Source organism: Vanellus vanellus (assembly GCF_965231255.1).
Source record: "Vanellus vanellus genome assembly, chromosome: 1".
Taxonomy (NCBI): domain Eukaryota; kingdom Metazoa; phylum Chordata; class Aves; order Charadriiformes; family Charadriidae; genus Vanellus; species Vanellus vanellus.
Window position 1 is genome coordinate 194,604,539 of NC_138905.1, and position 17,270 is coordinate 194,621,808.

The window sequence follows — 17,270 nt, forward strand, 5'->3', positions numbered from 1 at the left end:
TGGGTGCCCCTCTCACTTTTTCTCAGTCACAGTGGGTGGACTTACATGAGCACAAACATAACTGAACAGAAGCCTCAAACTTTGATAACTTCAAAGAATCATAGAACGGTTTAGGTTGGAAGGGACCTTGAAGATCATCGAGTTCCAACCCCCCTGCCATAGGCGGGGACATCTCCCACTAGACCAGGTTGATCAAAGCCCCATCCAGCCTGGCCTTAAATACCTCCAGGGATGGGGCCTCAACAATCTCTCTGGGCAACCTGTTCCAGTGCCTCACTACCCTTAAAGTGAAAAGTTTCTTCCTAATATTTAATCTAAACCTGACCTGTTCCAGTTTAAAGCCATTCTCCCTCGTCCTATCACAACATGCCCTTGTAAAAAGTCCTTCCCCAGCTCTCCTGTAGGCCCCCTTTAGGTACTGGAAGGCCTCAAGAAGGTCTCCACAGAGCCTTCTCTTCTCCAGGCTGAATAACCCCAATTCTCTCAACCTGTCCTCATAGGAGAGGTCCTCCAGCCCTCTGATCATCTTCATGGCCTCCTCTGGACCATCTCCAACAGGTCCATGTCCTTCTTATGTTGGGGGCTCCAGAGCTGGATGCGGTACTCCAGGTGGGGTCTCACGAGAGTGGAGTAGAGGGGCAGAATCATTTGTCATTTCAGGCTGGTCTCTGCTGTGAAAACTATAATAAAGAACCTCACGTGCATCATGCTAAAGATGAGAGGAAAGCGTTGCGGGAAACAGAGCAAACAAAGACATTTAAATACCTGCAATTGTAGGGACATCTACCTTTGTATTCAAGTATCTGATTATGGCGTAGCGAATGCCAGATAGTGTCCAAAATTCTTCATGTGGTTTTAATCCAAAGACTTCTTCTGTCTCTGACAATCCAATGGTTTATTGCCAGTAGGAGTCTATGTGCCACATGAAAGTTCCTCAGATGCTGCAATTAGTCAATAGTGGAAGGCAGACATTTGCAAAGTACTCTATGATATAAAATAAAGAAGAAAACCCTACATATTTAAATTCCAGCTTTCCTAACCATCACATAGACATAAACATGTGATGGATATTTCCAGTTTGATGTAATACCAGTCAAGACTGCTGGTGCTATTTTGATTGCCTTTAATAAGATTAAATTGTTTTAATCTGGTGATTTTTTTCCCCAGAATAAGGATGTTTTCTCACTACTGTTTGTTCAAATTATGCTCTTAGTTCAGTTCGGTTTCCATGAAAATCATGCATAACAGGGTTCAAAACTAGTTCTTCACAAACACTCCTGATTATATGAGTTGGCTTATTTAAGAAGGAACAAAGACAATGCCAATTGACTACAAGAAGTATATTTACAAAAAGCATGCCTCCTACTGTACCCGTGTTGCTAACAACCGTTGTTTATCGAAAACATTCTGAAAATACTCTTGATTATGGTGATTCCACCACCTTTCCTTTACTATGTTTACAATTAAAGTTTTCTGTTGATGTCCCAGCTAAGCTGAAATTAATAAATCAAAACCAGAATAAAAGTGAAGAAAAGGCATGTACGTAGATTATAATAATAAAGTTATCTTTAAAATAATTGCTACCTTGTACATAAATCTTTTGCAAGCAGTCTGAGAGCAGCAGAGGGATACTGTTAGAAAATTTCTGCTGTGCTGTAATGAGGTGTCTTTCATTGTGGAGGCTTTCTCTATTTGAGTCTAAAAGGAATTTAAAAATATATTAATTTTAGTAGATATGATTTCTAGAGCTCTTAATATTTTATTTTTTTTTTAAACCCAATGTTTTTGAGCCAGTCCAGTATGTCTATGTGCATTTTGGATGCATGTACAAGTAAGTCCAATAGCTTCATCCCAAATCCATTCTAATTCATGAATGTTGACTTCATTTTGAGTTTTCAATCAGGTCAATCTTCAGTTTGTTCATTAAGTTCAGTAAGGGCAGTATTGGACATTCTTCCCCCGGCAGGAATGACAATAACAGCTCTTCTGTATGCAGCACTTGTCCCCGGTAAATCAGTTTTACAATCCTAATTCTGTGAGTCACTGGGCGATGTGACTCACCCAATCTCACCCAACAGTATCTTCAATTCCAGCCCGATGCTTTGCTCACCAGGTAACTGAACAGAAGTGCAGCTATTCTGAAATCTTTTGTTCCCCTTCCTAAGAGTCTCTCCTAAGCACATTATATAAGCACAATCAGACTTCTCCCTGATACAGGAAGAACTGTGACTATATATGAGTGTATATATAGTTCTGCAAGGTGGAGCTGCATGCAGGAACTCTCTTATTCAGTCTTGCAATATCTATGGCTTTTTGTTCCTTTGAATGGAGGTGAATGGGGGTATGCACCATTCTTCTGCAAATAAAACGTATTTGTCATTCCTAAACAGGTGCTTAGGATTTGACTTATGTACACAATGAACTCAGAGGCTTCTTTACTTTTAATAGTGCAGGATGAATGTCTCAAGGAGGAGAAAAAAAAATAAATTAAATGTGGTAATGTGATCTGTAAGTGGAACAATTCCATAAAAATTTTTTCAGAGAGGCCAAAGTTAGATCCACTGACTACACATTTAATTCCTTTTAATTGGCCACACTGCTTGCATTTGAAATGAAATTTGCTTTTCATTAGGAGTTGCTTTTATACAGTGGCTCTATAAAAAAAGAAATCTCTGCATGTGCAGGAAAAAAATCTCCTCTGAATACTCGGTTAAGGACCCTCTGTAAGATCTGAAAATGTGGCACGTTTCTTGAAATCCTATACATAATTTTGTAGCTAAATTCTGGCATGTATTACTCAGTCTAACCCAGATCTTTGTGTAGTTTCCTTTATGTCTTGTTTTTCTGCTTTTCAGGATATGGTGGAAAGGGAGTGATGTAAAAGTAAAACAGTAAAACAGAAAGCTAGTAAGCAAATGTAGGCAACAAAATGAATCGAAATAACGGTCTCCTTAGAGGTTTGCTTCAGGTAAAGTGGTGCAACTCAAGGAAAGACGAGAAGGTTTTTGTAAGCCAAATACATTCAATGTTTTTATGCCCTGTGCATTCACAACATCACTTGTAATGACTGTGTAGGGCCAAGCCTTCAGAGTCCACTTAAACCCCATTAAACCCCACTGAGATTTAAATAAGTGCCAGAGTGCTTTCTGAATCGAGAATAGTCTGTAGGACTGTTTTTATGAAAATACATTTACTGTTTATATTCACGTCCTGCCTCTAGATTTAAATCCACCACAGGTGCCATTTTAGAAAGAACAGTGGTCCTACCCACAGCAGCCATGTATAAGCAAATGACAGAGATGGCAGAGAAGAGCTAAGCGTCAGTGTTCGTTTTGTGCAGAGCGTCCCCTGTGATGCTTTGGCTCCACTGTCCCTTTGCCCTTCTCTTCTCCCCAAGGTCTCAGTGCTAATACACAGCCCCACATCTGCACTGAGATAACTCACTCGGGCCGCAGATCTCCCACTTATGTGTAAATATCAGAAAGGCAACTGAGAGAGGGGTAACATTCATACCTCCAGGATACAGACAGTAGAAGGCTCAGGCAGTTCCTGCCATGCTCGCATTCAAAACCTGTCAATCACTGGCCCGGCTTTTACTGACCTAGTTGAGATCAAGCAGAAAACACCAAAACACTCGGGCAAACAGTAGGCTTATTGGCCTGAAAAAAGGACCCTTTTTTTTTCCTGTTTGGGGGAGATGGAGGAATGAACTTCTCCCTGCTGGGATGGGATTTCCTTTTGTTGCTTTCTCCAGTGGTCTTAGCACCTGAGCAAGTCTTGACTTGGAAGACAATCTCCTAGGGTGCTGTTTGGTTTTTATGGATGAATTTCTAGTTAGGATAGGATCATATGCCCTTGGCATAGTGGCACAGTTATTTTAGAGGAGTTTTAGGGAAAGGCACATTTGGAGAGCTTTTCATTACTTGCTCAGTCTTTTACTGGTTGTCTGTTTCATGATCCAGCTCTCTGAGCAGTGCTGTGGGTGTTTTCTAAATTGCCATGAGCATTATGGTCATATGGTCATGATATGGTCATTGTGGTCACTTTTCCTTTATCAGTACAAAACTGTGTGTTAGTCCATGCATTGTGTCCCACAGTGACAATCTCCCAAGCACATATCCTCCTCTTTGCAGCACACACATTCACGAGAATGGTTTCCTCCTGTCCCTCCCAGTTAGTCTGTGTCCCCTCCGAGCCAGCTTTGGGCTCCCTCACTGGGGTAGTTCCCAAGTTGATGCTGACAGGTCACCACAGACATAATGAAGATTCACTAAATCATGTTCCACCTAAAATACCAGAGGGGTGGAATTTTATTCCAAGTACAGGTCTTAAGTATTTAAGTTCTTCCATAAACTGGCAAGTCTGTAGAATTAGCCTTTTATGATTTTATGTTCTCCTTTCTGATGCTGCTTTAGCTCTGCCTGGACAGGATTACCTGGTTTAGTGATAGCAATTGAGTTGTTGCCTCTTGTAAGGTGATGATGTGTTTGACAAATATCATCTAGTGGGGATGGTCCAGTCTTGAATAAAATGTAATTTGGTTGACTGGGCTAATTTACGATTGGAGAAACAGATCTTCTCAGGTAATAGCTATTTTCCTTTGCTGTTGCTGCTACTGGTGCTAATATTTTTTCCTCAGCACTGCATGCCCAAAGGCGGCAGTAGATCTTAAATTCAACCAAATACAGCAAAATACCCTCATCAATATCTTGTAGGCTTTGAGTGTGAAGTAAGCTGAAAGGACTTTAACTCCCTGGGGAGATGCAGTTAGTGAGATTCAGGGTGCGTGGGGGAGGAAGGGAAGAAGAGGACATGGCCTCTTTCATAGCTCATCAAGAAGCATGGGCGCCCAGAGGGTGCTGTTAATGGGCGGTTTCATGACTCCGACAGCTCTCCTTGCTCTCCCCTTCTCCATGCAGCAAATCCAGGACTGACTCTTCATCAGAATCACAGCAAGCAAATTCAGTCAAATGAAAGATAGTCTCCTCTTTCACTTTCGGACTAAGATGTTAGAGACAGGACTTCATCTCCCCCTGGGGCATCAGCTGCCTTTGCATCACTGTGGAAATCAATACAAATTCAGCCTCAGACTTCATCTGTAAAAGAGAGATAATCCCTCATTCAGGGAAGAATTTCAGCTGAGGTTTGTTGTCTTATCGATACCAGAATACAACAATTAGCTGGCAGTAAGACCATCAGCATCGTGCCCCTCTGGGGGAGGGATGTCCTGTCGGTGCTGCTGTAGCAGAGACATGGTAGCGAGGACTTAAATACAGAGAGGAAAATAAGCATGTTTTTGTCATTTGTGTTTCCAGCTGTTGAAGGAAGACTTCTCACAGGGACAGTGAAGCCCAGAATCGTACCTTCTGGACAACAAAGTACTATAATTCCTTCATTATTTATCATGTTTTCTTGAGTAATAACAGCACAAACTGCAGAACCTCTCTGAAAGTACGTCTTGCAATGACTGTACTTTGAAGTCATCACTGTCATGTTACTTGTGTGCTATATTTGTCACTGCCATCTATCACAAACAGGAAAATAATTTCCTTTAAAAATAGTGGAAAGAATAGAAATAAAATTAAAATGAAAGCTACAGGCTTTCCCTTTGAAGGATCTAGCTTGCGCTTCTTCTAATACCATTAATTAAAGCAAAGTGTTCCAATAAGTGTATCAGGAGTTTCAAAATATTACAAAATCTTACCTTTATTTGAGCTGCAATATTAGAGTAAATTAAGGAAAATGCAGAAGTTTTTATTCAACATTTCTTGATTTGCTTTTCTCTGTGATTATTCCTCAACATGTAATATAAAAATGTGTCATTCCTAATTAACTTTTACAGTTAAATAATGTTCAACTGTTACATTCTTCACAATAATTGGGAGAGAAAACCTCTGTCTTTTGCTGACATTTTCCTTGTCAAAAGACTTTTGAATTTACCGAGACTGTTTATTATTCCTGCTTTCATTTAGCTGATTTGCAATTTGCATCATCGTGCAGCCTCATGTATCCTTCAGGCAATGAAAACCAAACTACAACTGAGGTAAATTTTTACCAAGCCAACCAAAACAACAGAACCAAGCAAAACACCCAGCCTTTTGGAAGTAATCTTCATACCCAGCCTGTCAGCAAACACAGTGTGAAGACACTATCCTCAACTCAAGCTGCTTGGCACGTTGTAGATAGGAAAACTCATTTGTAGATTAATTTCGGGCATGTGGTGGGACCTGAGCACTGCCTCGCCTAATGAGGAGAAGTCTTTCATGGAGCAGCAGGGCGTGCATTGGTCCCGGTGGGACATTAGCCTAAGCAACGGAGCTCCATTCCTTATGGGAAGAACTGCTTCATTACTCAAGTCATAGGCCTCAGGTTGCTAAAAACCCATGGAAATATCTGATAGCTGAAGTTGCTGGCGGGTTGCTGAAGTTGTGAGGCAGGGTTTGAGAGCTGTTCTGTTTTGGTTCTTTTACGGTACGTGTTTTGGAGACATAGGACCATCTGCCAGTGCAGCCTTACAAAGCATGCATAGAACCCATCCCAGGCAGACCGGTTGCAACTCTTTGCCCAAAGGGAATAACAGAGAAAATAAAATAATATATAAATTTTATGGCTTTCTGTTACCTCAATACAAAGCTGAATATGGCTGAAACCTGTTCTTTTACCTACCTCTGTAGACAAGACAAAACACACCAAGGAAGATCAAGGCCTCATTTGCATTAATTGTAGAGGTCAAGAGGCCCTCTTGGGCATGCAATTCCTCTGCATAGATCTGCCCAGCAGGCAGAAATGCAGTGTGACACAAGTCATGTCTGGCCAAAGGAGGACAATGTGGTCCTCAGCACTGTCCTTGTCCTTCTGTCACTGTGTTTAGAGCTCAGGACTTGGGACAAGGTTGCAAATGGGTTGACTCAAGACTCTCAGCATGTGCGAGTGGGACAGTCCTGTAGCAGCTGCCTACTCTCAAAACACGAGGGCATCCTCCCCTCTGACCTCAGTGGGCCCGAAGCTCCTGCTTCTCATAACTGGGTGGTACATCACCTGTGAAAGCATTTTGCAGTGAGCAGCACAGGACTGTTGGCAGATCTTCATAGACAGCAGGGATGGTGGCAGACCAGCGTAGTTAAGGCACGGTAAGGATCAGTAAATTCCTAAATAAGGCCTGAACCAATGTTTCTTAGTCTGTGGAGATTCTTTAGTGATACTGCTGTGGTGCCTTTTGCAGTATCCTAGGTTCTTGCTAATTCTGTCTTCTTTATGAGGGTCTTTACATGAGCAAAACACTTACTGAGGAAATGAATCAGTGTTGCACGGTTCGGCTCTTGCTTTATTTCAGGCAGTTAAACATGGGCACATGGGACTTTTTTCAAATTTCTAGTTCCATTAAGGTGTAATGAACCTTGCCTGAGGGCGCTTTATGCAGATCACCTGAATCTTTTATAGCTGCTATTTGCATATTTTATATAAAGAACCCTGAATCTCAATGTGGTGTTCCTCTAACTTCATCAAACAAATATGAAGATAGCAAGAGGGAGGCATCATCTGCCTTATAAGAACTAGTGAATCTCCCAACATGCAAACACACACACTCAAAAATCAGGGTTTTTTATTAGTTAATTTTAATTTATAATGGAATATTTATACAGAAATAGGTACCCAGGTTGCATTCCTGTTATATGAAGGATAGAAATTTCTTTTAATATAATTTGGTATCTGTGACTTAAAGACTGCTCTTAAGGAAATCACATAAGATGCTATATGTGCTATATTTGTAACCTTACATTTTGATCCAAAAATATGGTTAGTGGCACAGAGGTTTGGATCTATTTCAGTCTTCTAAAACATAATTGCGATTGATTTTTGTCTTTAAATCTGTAATCCATAACAGAAATGTAATCACTTTTAATAGCATATATAAATACATATAAAAGTATTCAAATATAAATATAAAAAATATAAATATCCCAGTAGGAATGCAGACCTGTTACGTGGTAGGAGCATCTCCAGTAGTAATATTTTTTCACATACTTCATATTACAGTTTGCTCTGTGTCCACAGATTTGGTAATGTGTACTTAACAAATGAAGAGTTAAAAAAATTTACATCACTGCATCTGAAATCTGAAGTAGAAAGTAATGAACATAATCTATTCTGCTAATGAGATTCATGAGTTGCCGTTCATTGTAAATCAAAGTCAGTAAAACTTAGAGATAGTAAAAATGAGAAGACAGATTAAAATTGTGTCCAACATTTAGCAGAATACTTGATATCAGAATTACATTTTGGATGAAAACCACAGGGGGAGACTTATATTTTCAGAATGTTAAAATAATCAGATTTGATATATTTGGAACAATGTTTCAAAAAGTTGTAGTTATTTGATTTTTTATTTCATTTAAAAAATATTTAAATGCACTAGTAATGTCAAAATTGTAACTTTTTTTTTCTTTTGATTCATCAACATATTCTCTCCCCATACTCCCATCTCTTAGCATTTCATCTTCTGGAGGAATATTGAAATAGTCTCATTTGGAACAAAGCCCAATTTTGAAACTTTGAAATCCACTGTGAAATGGCGTTTTGATCCTCTGCAAAGCCTTAGTCTGTCATTAAGTAATGACCCCAAACTAAAAGACCTTGTCAATATTTCACCTTGCAGATTTCCTCCTAGGTTTTTTTGCAGCACATTGTATAATACTCTGTAAATTGTAAGAGCTGATTAACACATTCATTAGCTGTTTGGACCGTTGACATGATGACAAAGTTTTAATGTAATTACAATTACGAATTATTGACATAAAACATGTAAGTATGGAAGTCTGCAGAGAAGGGAAGGCCAAAAATAATAGACTTGGACTATCTAGCTTTTACAAATATTCTGCATCTCAGGCTGGTTTTCGGGGCAGCTGGGGCAAAGCCACCACCTCTGGCATGGTCTTTGCATGTTATTAAATTTTCTTGCATAACTACTTTGCGATAAGTAATAGAAAAGATAAACAGAGTGTTGAAGAACAAACTGAATACACATCGCCCTAAATTTGCATAAGTTTCCAAAGAAATGCAATGCCCATGGGCTCTGTGCCTCTGAGCTGAAGGTTTTCTGTTCTCAGAGAGCAAAGGAGAGGAGAAAGTATGTACACATGCAGTCTGTTCACATTAGCTTTATTTTTCTGAACATTTCCTTGGGTTGTTTCTGTGCTGGGGAAGACAGTGGAGATTACCTAGATTAATTTAACTGCTATACCCTCTCTCTGCTCTGAGCAGGGTTGAATTAAATGGTTCCTGGAGCTCTGTCTGCAGCAATACTCCCTGCTTGGAGTCACACCAAGGTGGAACAAGTAGCTACACTGGGAAATGTAAGAACAAATTTTCTAATGAAAATTCAACTTTTCAATGATATGAGGAAGGAGAGGGAGAAAAAGAAATACCAAGAAGGAAGTTTATTTTTATTGTCAGCTGTGACAACTTGGTGTCTCAGCCACAGTCTCCACAGTGTGGAATTCCATTCACAACCACCCTTAATTTTTGCCATTTCTGTTCAAGCTCAGCAGGTTCCTGCATCACACCATAAGGAGCTACATATTCACATCACAAGCTGGAGCTCCATGTTTAATTCACTGACAGCAAATAAATCCAGCAGCAAGCATAACTCCGGTCAAAATACAGAGGAGGGAAGAAGACGTGTAGCTACACACTGTTCATATGGCGTGTACAGATACTACATAGGCACTGGTATGATCGCTGGAAAAGGGCTGTACAGCCACACAATGACATTCACACCACTCAACACAGGGGCACCAGATGCTTCCTGGTATTAATGAAGGACTAAACCCGCCCTAAACCCAATTATTGACACACCTTCTGAGCATGTCCAGCGGGCAGGGGTAGGTTATGTTTTCCTGTATCAACACAGCACACCGTTTTCATTCAGAAAAGCTACAGGGAATGTAATTTATTTTAGATGAAAATTGCTGGGTTTCTCTTCTTCCATACAAAGGAAATCAGCAAAGCAGAGATTATTAGTCCAACTTTAATTAGATATTTTCACACCCTCTAGCTTTCAGGTTATTGTTTTTCCCCAGTAACTTTCTCAACCTCTGTCTGTTGCTCTTCTGTTGAAATAGATGTAGTATGTAAGAACTACTACAGTAGCCCTTTATAAACATAAGTTCTCCTCTAAACTAACAGTACTTGCTACTAGTAGTTTATACTCTTAGTTCTATGTGAAAAAACTTAGATTTTTTTTCAAATTTGGGTATAATGTTTAGAGTGAAAATTACATAACTTGAACACAACTTTATCAAAAGCTTTTTGTCATAAGGTATTTCTGCAAGCAGAAATAGGGTCATGCTCATGGCAGTGGAAGATGATGAAATACTTCAGTGATTGTCAGTAAAGCTACTGATCTCCAATCTGAATTTGATCAAACCAGATGAATAAACACACCTCAAAAGGTCATGCTAAAACATGCTTGATTTGAGAAAATTTGTGAGCAGTATAATCTGGTTTACATTTGCTAACACACAGGCTTAAATAGACACCACCCACTCCCCCCCCTCACCCCCGCCAAAAAAAAAAAAAAGAAAGGACTCTTATCTTTCTCTAGAAAGAAATACCATAAAAGATGGTTCTACAATTTACTAAAGTAATCTCGGCTGTGTGTATTATTTGCTTCAGACTATTGTGATGGGACTTGAAAATGGGTTTTTTTCCCCTGAGACAAAAAAATCAAGCTAAAAAGAAAAGGTGCTCATTTCTAAATCAGCTTTGTTCCCCTTTCAGAACACTTCTTGAACCAACATCTTCCACACCTTATTTAAAAAATACTGCAGCAAAGAAGAAACACCCGTTGATTCCCACCTTTAAGACAAAACTTTATGATCATTAATTTATGGCAAAAATTAGTCTATTTTTCTTTGAAAAAAAGAATTGAACCAAAGACCAGCTATTGGAACTGTATGTAATGATACCTCATTTGGTGTTCTGTGTTAATATATTTTGACTACTTACAAAGAAATTTAGTAATTATTTAGTAATCAATTTAGTAATCATTTCAGCCCTGTGTCCTATTACATTTTGTAATTAAGGTGGTGCCAGTAAGAGTCAGCCAGTGTTTTTAATTTAAGATCCTGTTTTCAGGACTGCCTTCAATAACATTGATTTGGAGAGGACGTACTATATCCACTCAGTGAGTGAACGTCACTGAGACATTAAAAAAAATTCTAACAATCTCAGACCAGTGTCTTAAATATAATCTCTAATACAGATGAGAAGTTGAGAATTTTGACATGATCCAGAGAGAAGGAAGAAAATTTTTTAATTAATTAATTAATTAAATAAATTAAAAAATTAATTAGAAGCCTTCAGTCATTCCACAGACTTCTTGGTTAACTTTAGAGAGATGTCTTTTAAAATATTTTCTTTGCATATTTATGTCATTTAGCTGGATGAGAAAGGCCGTACTCACCAGAAAACACAGATGTACTTGTAAAAATGCTATAGCAACGGACAAGTGCTTTTGTTGGCATAGATTATGTCATTTAGGGAGGCACTGGAATTATTTTGGATGAAGAGTGCCCTGAAACATGAGACTTATGCTACATCCCAGTCTTCACGTAGCATTTTTCTAGCGAGGGTGCAGTCCTTTAACGGAAGTTGGTGATGGCTCTCGTGCTGTCCTTCTAAACCATCGTCTTCTTCCTTCCCAATAGTGAAGGTTTTCCTTCTCCACGCTTTCTGCAGTCTGCAGTGGATTGCACTGTTTTTCAGCCAGCTTTCTGCAGCTGCTTTCCCTGGGTGCTGGCATCTGAACTTCCCAAGCCATTGTACTGGATCACCTGCTTCCCTCTCTGCAGATCTCCTGGATCATTCCCCAACCCCTTGCAGACCTGGATTAGCGATAGCTTCCCACATGAGCGCATTTCCTTTGTCTCCGTTTGGTTTCATCCTGATCATTGCCTGATCTCAATCTGTTATTGAATATATTGTAATTTAAACTGGCTGTTCATTAGAAGTTAATCATAAAATCAAAGGTGGTGTTGCCTCCTGATTTAGTAGAGGTAGATGCTTCTTACAACAAAGGGGCTGGCTTTGTGGAAAAACTTTCTATTCTTCATATCAAACAGGAAATATGCAGTGGATTAAGTAATAAGCAAGCATTTTCACAGCTTACTCTCAGGGTGCAGATGTCATCTGGTTGATCTTGATCTTTTTTTGGAACCACAAGGAAGAAACTGATAGAGCGGTTGAGGTTCTGTCACATGGCAGCTACACTTTGTGTACATGCTGCAAGAGTAGTTGTTTCTAAACATTTTTTTTTGTAGTTTCCTATGTGGCCTTAGTGTCTCTTTAAGGCTGTTGTGTGGGAATGAAATGTTTAGTGCTGACGGATCAGATCCAAAAATAGAAGAGAAATAGTTCTGAACATAAGCAACCGTCTGAAGTACAAAGCCTAATGATGAATATCATTATTAAAAATAGGAAATGGTGGTAGAAGTGCTACTGAAGTGTTCATTTCTAATAACGGCATATTTGTTCTCCAGTAAGATAAGTGTTCTGGAGAAACTCTGTGGAAAAATGTGAAATTGAAGGTAGTAAATCAAAGTTTCCCACCACCAGGTTTTAAAAGCTGTAGTACATACTCCATTACAGCAGAAGGTCTGGAGAATGCTTTCTTCTGGCTAACTCTCATTACGAAATTATATACAAACATAAAAGCAAGGTCTGAAGAAGCTGACATCTTCTGGAATTTGCTCTTTCAAACCTATAGCAGCTGAAAACCCAATTAATAAACATACAGTTTTTTTAATCCAATTAATTATTTACAACCACTGTTGTGACTTGAAGCTGTCACTTCCTAAATGATATGTAAGAATACATCTAATGATGTTTCAGCCCATGTGTCCTCTTTCTGGAGGGGTGGTATGTGGGGCAGATGTTGATGTTCCAGTTTACAAGGCAAAGGGTCGTGGAATGTTTTCAGTCTTGATTTAGGCCCAGGAACGAGCCCTGCGGCTGCTTGGGAAGAATATTCTCAGCTGAGAAGCAAAACATTCCACGGTCCTTAACCAACTCAAACATCAACATCTGACCTTCACACAGTGGCATGAATGAAAGATTTGAAATCCACGAATCGTACCATTTTAGATCTGAGTTCTCCAATGTGCCTGGCGTTGTCATATGGTCACTCAGTAATTTTAAGTTACATGTTGTACCAGGGACATTGTGTTCACCTAACAAGAAAGGGAAAAATAATTTCTCCAAAGGGTCATCATTCCTTTTATATAGCAAGTATATAAATGGCTACAGGGGTTTGGGTCAAATAAGTTAATATCAATTTATTTTATAATATATGAAAATTAAAAGTTTCCCTAAAGATACTGTAATACAGTCTCTCAAAACTGATAAAACTTGTCAAGCTTCAGACTAACTACTTCAAAACATGAATTAAACTAAGACCTATTTTGATTAAGGTTTAAGTTACAAATAATTTGTCAAGTCTTAAAATTAGGCTTATCACACTTTTTTTTACAAATATAATTATCAAAGTTGTTGTAAAGGTTAATATTAATTCCACTATGCAAAACAACTCTAAATCTATACAAATCTGTAACTACCGATCTAAATAACCATCTATTCAAAACACACTTTAATATATTATTAAGCCTTCTCCTACTGCCTTTCATAACTCCTGTGTGGCCCACATGGAAAGAGTTTGTGGGCTTAATCCATTTTCTGAATGACATACTAAGTGTCTTCCTACTTCATTTAGATGTGTCTAAATCTAAGTAAATCAATGCCAACCTCCCTTGTAATCCCTAAGATCTCCAGGAGGAATTAGTCTGATCCTAAAGGAAGCACCTAAGATACGTACGAGGAATTTCCCTCTGCAGTGGCCTGTTTCACTACACTGACTGTAAAGGAGGACTCCCCTTAGTTAATTTAACTAAATTTAACTAAGCCTACTGTAGACAACTAAATTTAGACAACTAAACTTAGGTGGGAGGAATTCCTCCACAACAGTTTACATGCCAGTTAGAAACGATGATCTCAGTGTCGTGGGCAAAGACGAAACTGGCTGTTTGTCTTGGTGAGAGTGAAGGCATAGTATCGGGACATGGAGAAGCTTTCACAATTGCCCCACAACATTCTGTGTCTGTTTTGATAACCTACTGGAGACAGGCATTAGTCACTCCAGTATGTTCCTCATACAACTCACTTTAAAACTCATTGACAGTCATTTTATCATCACCTTGTCATGATTAGATTATTGTCTTCGCCTGCATCCTCTCACTTAGGGTGAAACAGTTTGTTATACTCTTAACTGCACAGCCCTGGGTACACTTGCAGTGTGAATTAATGGCCAGGGATCAGAAAAAGTACAAAAAAAATTAAGTTCTTTTTTCCGAGTATGTTTCTGGCATAGTGTGCGATACTAGGTGTTTATATTGCTGTTTCTGGTATTATACATCATGTATTACATTCCAAAATAAATTTTGCAATAACTACCATGATGGCTTTGCATTTCAGGTATTAGCTGCTAGGTATTCCGATAAGACAAATTATATATTTATATAAGTAATGAGGTATATTTTACTTGTCGACTAGATGACTGGGGAAGGTGTAGTTCAGAACATCTTATTTAAGCAATTTTTTTTCTTGATTTACAAGCTCAGGATGGAGGAGTTTGAAGTATTCACCAGTTGGCTGACAAAAGCTTAGAATTTTGCACTGGGCAACTGATCTATTTGAGATGGAGAGTGATGGCCTTGTAGGAGTAGTAATTATTTGTAGGACATTAACTTGATGCAAGATGACAGCCTTTTCCCTTCAATGCCATATTGCAAGTTTCATGGAATAGTCCTTGGAATTTCATTATTCTGCAAATGTCCGGCTATTAAAAAAGTCATAACTGGATCCACTTTAAAGGTTGTTTAAGCATCAGGAAACATCTCACATCCCCTTACGTGGCAACCTACCAGGCCGCTTGACATCTGTCTCCATCCTCCAACTACATTTTGCCAACTATGCAAGAAGATTCAAGTAATATGAATGTATTTTCAGAGGAAACATCCATACTGAAGATGTTTTTGATCCATATGATTGCTGTGATTTAGAATACTGCCATGTCTGCTGAAGCACACATTAAAAAAGAAAAAAGTTCTCTCATGTGAGGAGCTTTTTTTAGCTTTCTTTTAGTAATAATCAGAAATAGTATCACAATACAATGCAGCTCCATTTAGGCATTTGTAGGTGGTGTATGGAGAACATTATCTTAAGAAAAAGAATATGCAAAGCATCTTTATTCAGACTCAACATAGTGGTAACAACTAAGCAGATTTGTTTCTAAAAAGGCCACATAAAAATTAATGCAGCAACATATACGGTTTTCTAGATGACAGAATTGGTTCTGACCTGCAAATGAACATAAATGATTAGAAATCCCTCAATTATTGTTCCTAGGAGACTTTTACAGAGATATTTTTAAGTAGTTTTGTCTTTTCTTGACATCTGAAGCAATATTTCACTGCCAAGGATGATTTGCAGAGTTTCTGAAGAATAGTTAAAAAAATCAATGAATCTTTCATAGTATTTTTCCCATGTTGGTCCATGTTAAAATGTTTTAAATGTTTAAAAACATTAAAAAAACAACTGCAGAGGTTTGTTTTCAGTCGGGAAGGAAAAAAATAGAGTAGAGGTAGCTAGAGACAAATCACTCTTGACTTGTTCTGGAGGTCAGTACAAATCCTGGATAGAGTTTAAGAACTATAATTTTAAAAGTTTGTAGCGCCATCCAAAATAGAGTGACTTTTCCTTGTTTGATGATTATATTCTGCTCACTTAATCTGTACTGCACTATGTATAGAAAGCATAAATCCGAATTCTTTCAATACATGTTCAGAATCAATATTACATACTGGCAGAGCAACATTTTGCTATCGCCATTTATAACTGAAACGACACTGTCTCTCACTCCTGCCACAGCCCAGCTCGGAAACTGAAAACACCCAGTGGCTGCTCCCACACGAAAGGAGCTAGGGCTGAAAGCTGTTGCTTGTCCTCACTGTCCCTTGGCAGTGCCTTCACAGCCCCACCAACGCTGGGTCTCTGTGCTTTCCTAGCCATGTAACAGTCCCCTCACTCTCTCTCACTCTGGCCGGGGCCCAGCTCCATAACTGAAAATGTCCAGCAGCTGCTCCAACATGAAAGGTGGAGTATAGGGCAAAAATTACTTTATAAATTTCCGTTCTTTTTTCTCTGTTTTGAGACCATGTCATCAATTTCATAGAATCATAGAATGGTTTGGGTTGGAAGAGACCTTTAAAGGTCATCTAGTCCAACCCCACTGCCCTGGGCAGGGACATCTTCAACTAGATCAGGTTGCTCAGAGCCCCGTCAACCTGACCTGGAATGTTTTACAGGGACGGCACATCTACCACCTCTCTGGGAAACCTGTTCCAGTGTTTCACCACCCTCATTGTAAAAAATTTCTTCCTTATATCTAGACTGAATCTACCCTCTTTTAGTTTAAAACTATTACCCGTTGTCCTATTGCAACAGGCCCTGCTAGAAAGTTTGTACTCATCTTTCTCATAAGCCCGCTTTAAGTATTGAAAGGCCACAATAAGGTCACTGTGGAGACTTCTCCAGGCTGAGAAACCCTGTGTTCCATCCCTCTGATCATTTTTGTGGCCCTCCTCTGGACCCACTCCAAACAGGTCCATGTCTTTCCTGTGGTAAAGACTCCAGAGCTGGACGCAGTACTCCAGGTGGGGTCTTCCCCAGAGCAGAGTAGAGGGGCAGAATCACCTGCCTTGAGCTGCTGGCGACGCTTCTTTTTATGAACCCGGTCAGCTTTCTGGGCTGCAGGTGCAGGTTGCAGCTCACACCCAGTTTTTCATCCACCAGTATCCCCAAGTCCTTCTTGGCAGTGCTGCTCTCAATCCCTTCATCCCCCAGCCTATATTGATACCGGGGATTGCCACGACCCGGGTGGAGGACCTTGAACTTGACCTTGTTGAACCTCATGAGGTTCCCATGGGCCTACTTCTCAAGTTTGTCCTGGTCCCTCTGGGTGGTATCCTGTCCCTCAGGCATGTCAACCACAGCACTCAGCTTGGTGTTGTCTGCAAATTTGCTGAGGGTGCACTCAATACCACTATCTGTGTCATTGATGAAGATAGTAAACAGTACTGGTTCCAATACAGACCCCTGAGGGACACCACTTGTCACTGATTGCCATCTGGACATTGAGCCGTTGACCGCTACCCTCT